Source organism: Eurosta solidaginis, chromosome X (genome assembly GCF_040869045.1).
Source record: "Eurosta solidaginis isolate ZX-2024a chromosome X, ASM4086904v1, whole genome shotgun sequence".
NCBI classification, from domain to species: Eukaryota; Metazoa; Arthropoda; class Insecta; order Diptera; family Tephritidae; genus Eurosta; species Eurosta solidaginis.
Window position 1 is genome coordinate 18,478,904 of NC_090324.1, and position 9,811 is coordinate 18,488,714.

Here is a 9,811-nt window from a genome sequence, read left to right on the forward strand (position 1 = left end):
ACTACAGGGCATACCCAAACCTCACAGGGTTACGGAAGACTTTCTGGAGTTCGAGGACGCGAGCATGGTAAAAACCCTAGGCATTCGATGGAACGCGCATTCCGACTATTTTTATTTTACAGCGAAACCAATCGAAAACCAGGATATCTTAACAAAGAGGGCGATCCTATCGGCCATCGCCAAACTCTTCGACCCGTTAGGCTGGCTTGCTCCAGTTATCATCGTATCCAAGATACTAATGCAGAACATTTGGCTGGAGGGGACGGACTGGGATGAACCGGTATCCGCAATCACTTTAGATCGGTGGCAAACCTTTATGCAGGAGTACCCCGCCATTAACCGGATTCGTATACCTCGGTGCGTGCACTTCACCCCAACCAACGGTATAGAAATTCACGGCTTCTGTGACGCGTCCGAAAAAGCCTACGCAGCTACGGTTTACGTGCGAGCTAAGATCAACGATAGGACATACGTTAGTCTACTCATGGCAAAAACGAGGGTGGCACCAGCAAAAACAATTTCACCGCCAAGATTGGAGTTACGCGGTGCCGTCTTGCTGGCTGAGACTTTGGAAACCGTGATGGAGAACCTGAACTTAAGCAAATTTAACATTCACCTATGGACAGATTCGACCATCGTTCTAGCATGGATTCGAAAACCCCCGTGTTCCTGGTCAATATTTGTAGCTCACAGGGTGACAAAAATCGTGGAGTAGGTAGGAACGAAAGCATGGCATCATGTCGAGTCCGCATCAAATCCAGCGGACTTATCCAGCAGAGGACTTCCAGCCACGGACCTAGTCGACAACTCTTTGTGGTGGCAGGGACCTTCTGGCTGAAAGAAGGCAAAGCGGAATGGCAATCTCAAGGCGAACAGGAGTACCACACAAACATCGAAGAAAAACGAGTACAAGTGCATGCAGCAACAAATATCAACAATAGCGAGGATATTCTTGATCGGTTTTCCGATTTATCAAGGGCGTTGCGGGTAATCTCCTACATTATAAGATTCGCCAATAGAGCCCATCCAAAAACTAAACCGTCTTTGAAAGCAGAGTTGCACCATATTTCGCCTGATGAAATCAAGGCTACGACTAGCCGCCTCATCAGGATATCCCAAACAAACCACTATGTCGAAGAAATAAGCTCTCTGAGAGCTAGGAAACCCATCGCGGCCAAAAGCGAGATCCTCTCCCTAGACCCCTTTATCGACGAAGAGAGTGTCCTTCGGGTGGGGGGTCGTCTCAACGCATCCAGAGACGTTCCCGTCGACGAGCGTCACCCAATAATCCTCCCTTAAGCCTGCCGACTCACCCGTCTCCTAGTCCAGTTTGTCCACACCATTTCCGTACATGGCGGAAACCAACTGATGCTGCGGCTCCTACGCACGCAATACTGGATACCTCGGGTCAAAAACATGATCCGATCCATCATACACAACTGCAAGGCCTGTACGCTATTCCGCAAACATTCCCCGATGCAACTCATGGGAACCCTCCCTGCGGAACGCACCACCTTTAGCAGGGCATTTACCAACACCGGGGTGGATTTCGCAGGACCGTTTGACATCAAGTCTTACAGCGGACGAGGATGCCGCATGTCTAAGGCTTAGGTCTGCCCATTCGTCTGCTTTGCGACCAAGGCGATCCACTTAGAGGCGACTAGCGACCTCAGCACCGCCGCGTTTCTATCAGCGTTTGGTCGGTTTGTCGCCAGACGAGGATGCCCGAAAAACCTCTACTCCGACAACGGGACGAACTTTGTCGGTGCGTCGAGGGCTCTCCGCTCGGAGTTCAAGGCATTCCTCGTTGATGCGCGCGACCAAGCTCTCTCGAAATACGCCCACCAAACCCTGACATGGCATTTCATACCAGCCGCTGCTCCTCATATGGGCGGGCTGTGGGAAGCGGGAGTCAAGAGTTTCAAAACACATTTCAAAAAGATCGCATCGGATCATAAATTTACTCTAGAGGAGTTTAACACCCTTCTGTGTAGGATTGAATCCTGTCTCAACTCCCGACCCCTAAGCCCATCGTCAAATGACCCGTCCAACCTGGAGCCACTTACCCCCGGACACTTCCTAGTCGGGGGCCACCTACTAGCGCCACCCGAGCTTGACGTCAGCGAGAATCTCGCTTCACTCGTCAATCGATGGGAAAAACTTAAGGCGCTGCATCAAACCTTCTGCAAACGGTGGAAAACGGAGTATCTCACCGAATTGCAGAAGCGCGTTAAGTGGAAGCATCCACAATCAAACCTTAAACAGGGGACCTAGTCGTCATTAAGGAGGATAATCTGCCTCCCAACGAATGGAGACTAGGTCGGATAGCCACCCTTCATTATGGCCCCGATAACCGAGTTCGAGTCGTCGAACTGGATACGGCAAGGGGACAAACCACCAGACCAATCACGAAATTGGTTCTACTACCACCCTCCAGTGAGGGAGACTTGTAACTCCCAACCGTTCTAACAAACCCCGTAACCCAGCTCTCGTTCACCCCGAACGAGGCCAACAAACCCCATAACCCAGCTCTCGTTCACCCCGAACGAGGCCAACAAACCCCATAAACCAGCTCTCGTTCACCCCGAACGAGGCCAACAAACCCCATAACTCAGCTCTCGTTCACCACGAACGAGGCCAATAGAAGACTAAAGCAGATAAACTATCTGCCACCGCATACCCCCTTTTTTATTGTCTGACACATTACGGCCACAACGCTGGTGCTTAACAACAATGAGAGCAACTACCTATCCACAATTCAAAGAATTCTCCCCCTCAGTGACACCTACTAAAGCCACAACAACGTATAAAAACGCGTCTCTTGTGCTTATTAAAATCTAAAAGGTCCTTTTTTCCCAAAAAAAAAAAAACAGCAGTCTGTGCATTTCATAATAATGCATACAATCTCACCTGACAGCATAATAGTAATTAAAAGTATTTCATATGAGCAATTATGTTGACAGCCGGCAATTATCATTTTTGCAATTGTTAATCCAAATGGAAATTCCGATATAACAGCACCAAATCTGTCTAGCGATCTATAAGTTATTAAAAAACAAAATCATCAATATACGTAGAGCAACGAGAGTACGGCACAGCCAGCATTACCTTTCTGTCTTCCAAATTCCAAAATGGCACATGACTATTGGTACCTGACCAACTCAACCCCAATCTTGTTTGAATTCATAAGCACCTCATCGAATTTAAAGTTAAGCGCACCAATTGTGCCATCTTGATGCCCCACAGCAGCGACAGTGAAAGCAAAAATATATGAATATTATTGGATTGAGCAATAGTGTAAGCGCGTGTTAAATTTTGACGAAATCCATTTTTGCTTTCACTGGACAATAATATTGTTAGAGGTGTGATGAGTACAGCCAATATAAAACCTAAAGCAAAATTTAGCAAACCAGTAACAATGAGTGCAACACCCATGAAAATTAATGCTGCTATATGTAGCAACTGCAGGCCAGCCTCATCTGACAAGCTATATATTGCGCTGGCGACACCTTGAAAGGGTTGCGCTACACAGCCCCTTGAATCAATTTGGTATTTTAATCGGCTCTTACGACATGCATACTTGTCGCGGGTATATTCCAACCCCCTAACCCAAGTCTAATCCATACATTCGGCCAAATACCTGAACTACTCGGATTCTTATCCGTCAACGGATTGTCGCTCCGGGCTGCTTTTTCGCAACAGAGAATTTATTGTTATAGAGGCGCGGTACATCAAGGTTTCACTGTGGTTAAGAAGAAGCTCCAAGGAGGATAAATTTATATACATTGCATCTTTATAAATATAACGACGAACAATAAAAAGATACGTGTGTTTTAAAATAACGCAGTTAAACTATAAAATTATAGAGTAACATACAGTAATAACTATGGCCTATCTACATACATAATACATATCTGTTCACGACTCGATAGACATAAAATTTGTCCATCTTTTAACTAAGAAATATGTAAGCATTGTTTCGCTAGCTTCTTTTGATATACATTGCCTAGCCAAAAAGTGTGCTATAATCGGAACTTTCCTTCATAAATGAGCTTACTTTAGAATCTTAATTAGTTCTATGTAAACAAAGAACTTACTAAATTTACACCAAAACTAGTTTAAAGGTTAAAAATTCAAAGTAACTTTTTATGATCTTTTTGAAGGTGTTTTACAGGCTTTACTTGTTTATAAGAGATTTTTTTGTAGTTAAAAACAAGCTGTTTCAATGTGTAGTAGTTCCTCATCTCAAGCTATTAAGCAATTTCAAAAAAAAAAATAAAATAGAAATTTTTTAAGGTAAAAAACAACAAAGTTATTTTGGCTAGCCTCGACATACATGGGGAGGGACGCAACAAATTAAATGGGGTTACACTGAGATGACAGTCCTTGGTCGGGAAAAATCCCGAGTCGCTCCGGTACATAGAACCGACTGCCTTGGGAAGCGCCTCGATATACAATATTTAAGTTTCATTACTCTCTTTTTATCAAATATAATCATTACTTTACTTAAATTACTAATGTATGCTTCGGCAAATATTGCACCAAGCCTTTGTTAGCTGGCAATGTAACGACAGTCATTGTAGTACCGACATATATACGCTCATTAAGTACGTAATTTCTCTAGGAATTTAGGCACTAAATGTTGAGCTGAATAGCGATCGAAGGTAAAGTATTCGAAAAATTTATCTCTTTGCCGTCGAAATAGCTCTGGATTGCGACACCAATTGTATAGCATTTTGATAAGCTGACTGGAGGTGTTATAGAGATTCTCTTTGGGATATATTTCAGGATATACAAGTTTATTAGGCGCTATTGGCATGCAGCCACAATATGTTGCTTCCAGCATAGCCACGCCGTAAAATTCCTGTCCTGCTGTTGACATTACAACATCGCCAGAGAGCAAAGTTTTTATATATTTATCACGCGGTAAAAAACCAAAACTTACCACCTTTGCACCTAATTTATCCTGTAAGCCATCAAAGGACTCCGGTGCCGCCTGATAGTTCTCACCACATATTGTTACTTTAAAGTCAACTTGCCGTTTATTTAGCTCCAATAATACCTCTACCAACAATTTAGGATTTTTGTCATGCTCCCAGCGATGTGGCCAAACTAAATGCAAACAGTCTTTATCACTCATTAGCGAAGTTAGAGATGGTTCAGCACCACCGATCATCGGTCGTTTATTGGGGAAGGCATGAAATTTTATAGGACAATATAACACATCACATTTTTTTTCAATCTTCTCGCGTATATGCTTCAGTTTAAAATCTGGTTGTATGCTAAGAAACGGCATAATGCTATCCAAGAAAGAAGTTCGATTAAAATTCGAATTAAATATAATATTGTCGGCTGCAAGGCAAGTTAATATTTGGTTCAAACCATATTGACAATCGCGCTCTTTCACCTCACGCGCTGGATAAACTAATTGATTTTCATGGAAGTAAACAATTTTTTTTACAGCCTACTAAATCTGGACGTACACCCAAAAGCTCCGCCAAATTCGATACAGAACTGGTGAAGAGTACTTTGTATTCATGTTCCGCAGGTATGATTTGTGAGAAATATAGAGCACCGGTACGCGCACGCCAATGCCATTTCTTTGCTGGAAGACTGAATATTTCATAGTCGCAAACGTTTAAACATTCAATAATTGTATCTATCAGCTGCTTGTGACTCCCACCAAAGAACGGTTCTATGATCAACATCGTTGGCTTCGACATGGCAAAGTGCTGAAAATGCCATTTTCCCATTAATATTTAATTTAATTCATAAAATTATGTTTTTATTTGCAAGAATATAAAAATTCGTATGTACCTCATCTACTCGCCCCCGAGTATGTGGATCCGAAAATGGTATACGTCGGCGTTCGACGTTCCATACATAACCATATATTAAAAATTTCGCTAGGTTCTAGAATTTCCCTATAAGCCGAATCGTTGGGGAAATTCTGTATTTTCCCGAATTTATTGGTATTTTCAATATCAGAGCGTGGTCTTGCGAAGGATTAGTAATCAGCTGAAACGACAAAAAAAGGGGAATAAGAAATTAGAAAATGTTACAAAAATTATAAAAAGGGAACGATACTTATACTCACCCATCACACGTTTTTTTCATAATGAAAATTCATTCAAACGAAAAGATAATTTTAGGCGTATGTTAATCAAAGTTTACTAAACCTAACAGACAGTGCGTGGTTACAGGAGTCCCTGTCGTGAAGACTTACCTCCGGTGTAAAACACAGATCAATGTCCGTTGATCTTCGGCCCAACAAGTTGGTACCAATCGGTGAGCTGGGGTGTTCAAGTCAACCAGTCTTGGTTTGGCCGAGGAGGACTATCCATCCTCCTCTTCCATTTTCGGGTAATGGCACCCGGTTGCACGGCAACTCCACCACGAGTTCCGTGCTTGCCTCAGAATCCCTCTTTCATTGATTTTGATATCTCGATATCTGATTAACAAGTTAACCAGATTGAGATATTGTGTTTTTGTCGCAATTTAGGAATGTGACCAACCTTTTCTGTCCTGCAGTGTTACAACAATGTATAAATACATTGTTAACGACGGAGCTTGGTTTTGCTTAGATATCGCTTAAAGGGCCGCACTACGTTGACAAACAGAGTGAGCTTGGACTCAATTTATGCTCCGTCTATAAAACTCCTTCACAATTAAATTCAAGGGATGTTACCAACCTTTTCCACGCACAGACCTGTGAGTGCCGAGTGCCCGTCTCAGCAATGTCTCTCGACATCGCTTAAGACCACACTACGTTGACCTAGCATTGCACGCATTTGTCTACTATTGGCTTCCATTTTTGCTACTAATTTCGCTCCAATTTCCACTCAATTACGCAACAATTATGCTCCGTTTTGCCTCCAATTACACTCCTACCACAATTAAGGGATGTGTCCAACCTTTTCCGCTCACAGACCTGTAAGTGACCGAGTACCTGCCCCAGCGACATCCTTGCATTGCAGTCCGCCACACTGCAGTGATTTGACAACGTCAAATCTTGCCACATTTTTGGATGTGGCCATCCACACCGCGAACGCCTCCTATTCGCTTACGCAGTCTAAAGCAGCCTCAAACATCTCAAAAGACGAGATGAGCACCGGCCCACTCGTACAATTATCGATTGTTTTTCGGCTGACGACAGACATGCGTTCCTTCACCATCTTTCGTCATCTTTTTGCAGCTTATTTAACCGGCATCTCCGGTTGTCACAAATTAAGGGATGTGACCAACCTATCATCTGCCCCTCAGGGTCAGTTTCTCAATGAAATTGGGACTGCCGTGGCAAGCATGAGACCGAATTCCCTTGTGTCTTAGGTCCCCAAGGGAAACAAGTCTACTCAGAGCGTGTGTCATAAGTGAACTCTATTTGAAACCACAGCCACCGCGATGCTCCCACAAGGGGGCCATCCCAGGACAGGAGGTGAGACCTGAGTAAAAAGCATCGTTCGATGCAGTGCACGAGATCACACTGGCTTCTCCTGCTCCCGCGGTAGCAGTTTTTATAAAGACCTTGCCTAGGGTCCCACAGGGTGATACACCGCGTCCACCCTGCTACCTTTCGAGTAAAACACCTTACTCACGGATTGGGTACCCATGGTATTATGGTCGCCTTTTACGACCGGTATACCTACCGTGGGCATATTCTAACCCCTAACCCACAGGGGGAACTAAACCTAACAGTGGGTTCAACCACTACACGTCACTACATCGGCAGAATAACTTAACCAGATTATTCATCCCAAATGAACCCTTATCCCGAGTACGCCAACCAATAGGTCAGCCAGAATCGACACCGGGTCTCCGGCAATTAGCCACCCAACCAACCTATGCAGCGATATTACTAAACGCTACCACTTCCAGACATGCCTGGATTTGCATTCAAACGCTCCAAAACCGAGCCACGCCCCAATGCGTTCACCATCGCTTGCCGTCTGTGCACCAAACCAAACGGAGTGCGATTGTGCCCAATTTACCGTGGTATGTCGACTGAGGAGCGACTACGTGCAATACTCATTCACCGCTATTGTCTCAACTGCCTATCCCCGTTCCACTGCCTGGAAATCTGCCCCAGCCAAGACCGATGCCGACGTTGCAGTGAACCACATCACACGACGCTACATATGGACGAGGATCAGCCGTCGCCACCTCAAAGCAATCACGACGACGACGATGCGAGCTCGGATGGGGTCCTCTCCATCCATGTCACGGAGCAAACGAAATCATGGGCCCAGCAAGTCGAGGAAGAAGAGAGGCTGGCCAATGCAGCAGAGGTAGCCCAATCGGGCAGCTTAGAAACGCCGCGATTCCGGCCCCATTACATCATGAGAGACCCGGGAACCGCTCGCCTATGCACGGCGCTTTCGCGCGCTTACAGATCGGGGATGGCGCGGAGACACGTCCTTTCCGCCCATCACACCGCCCTACTGGTAACCAGCGTGACGACGCGGAACCGCATCCGTCCCGCTCGTCACGACAGTTCACTGGGAGGGCGGCCCCTAATAAGATGCGCAACAACCATCGAGCTCTCGTGAGGCAACAAAAAACCCCCACTGGCTTCAGGAGTGGTAGACTCCGAGACTATAACTCGAGCATTGATAGCCATCGCGCCGACAGCCATAGTCCGAATTGAGGCAGGAGGTCGTTTACACCTGGTCCGCGCCCTGTTAGATGCCTGCGCTCCCACCAGCATTATCGATGCCAATCTGTGCAAGGATCTACACCTGGAGCGTAACAATACCGCACGTCTTTCGAGATGCACCGTCGTTCTTCGAGGGAAGTATGGGGTAGCGGGAAAGATCACGACCCAAGCCACCGTAATAGCAAACTATGCCAGGTTAAACCCCACGGCAAATCTGGACCCGTCGGTAGCGGCCCCATTCCAGTTCATGAAGCTGGCCGATCCGACATTTTACCGATCGTCGCCAGTGTTGCTCGCTTTGGGCGCCGACGTCTACGCCAGTATTATGGTCGGAGGCACACCCACGTCGACTGTCGGCGGGCTCCTCACCCAAGCCACAATTTTCGGCCTCTTCGTGTCTGGAGCCCACCCACTATAAAAACTTTAATTATACCACAAGGTGCATTTTAAACCAAGCAACCCCACTTACTTGAATACTAACGCTTTTCTTTTTCATCCACAGTTCAGCGAGGCTGCATTACTGCGAACACGGATGTCCGCCGGAGATCGTACTTACGATCCAACTATACATACATATCATATTTTTTAAATTTAGTTCGTTTATCCTGCCTTGGGAAGGTTGCTGGCGTACTCACCGAGTTTCAAGTTGCTCGCCGCAAGGGGCCGGCATGTTTAGGCCACCAGCCTAAATATTTTCGGACCGCCCTAACACGCACATTAGTTATTTACTTATTATTATTACCGGTAACGGCTAACACCAGCCGAAAGCTAACTTTGAAGGGGAAAAACTCAACGAAAGTTAGCTATCGGCAGGTGCCGCGGACTTGTTCGCGGTCTTGATCCTTCTTTTCTATTTTGGAACGTTCACGAGCTAGCAGCCAGCCCCAGGTGAGTAGCATAAACCAACCATTTTCACACATTTTCCATTTTTTACTAAGTGCGAATTCCACTGTAATTAATATTTGAAAATTAATAATTTGCATAAATGTGAATTCTCCAAGTGCACAGTGAATTGGTGATTTAATAGATATATATAGCTTTTCCGCATCATAATTGCGCTCATTTGTAAGCATTTGAATTAATAAAATTATAATTACACGCTGTGAATTGCCAAGTGTAAACTTCTTATATCTTAACTATTTGCACTTCCTTTTTAAT

General features: G+C 45.1%; 1 pseudogene; it reads right to left on the minus strand.

The window, feature by feature from the left end:
• Window positions 1–4,603: 4,603 nt before the first annotated feature.
• On the minus strand, window positions 4,604–5,828 carry LOC137234807 (tRNA-queuosine alpha-mannosyltransferase-like; annotated as a pseudogene).
• Between the last annotated feature and the right edge of the window lie 3,983 nt (window positions 5,829–9,811).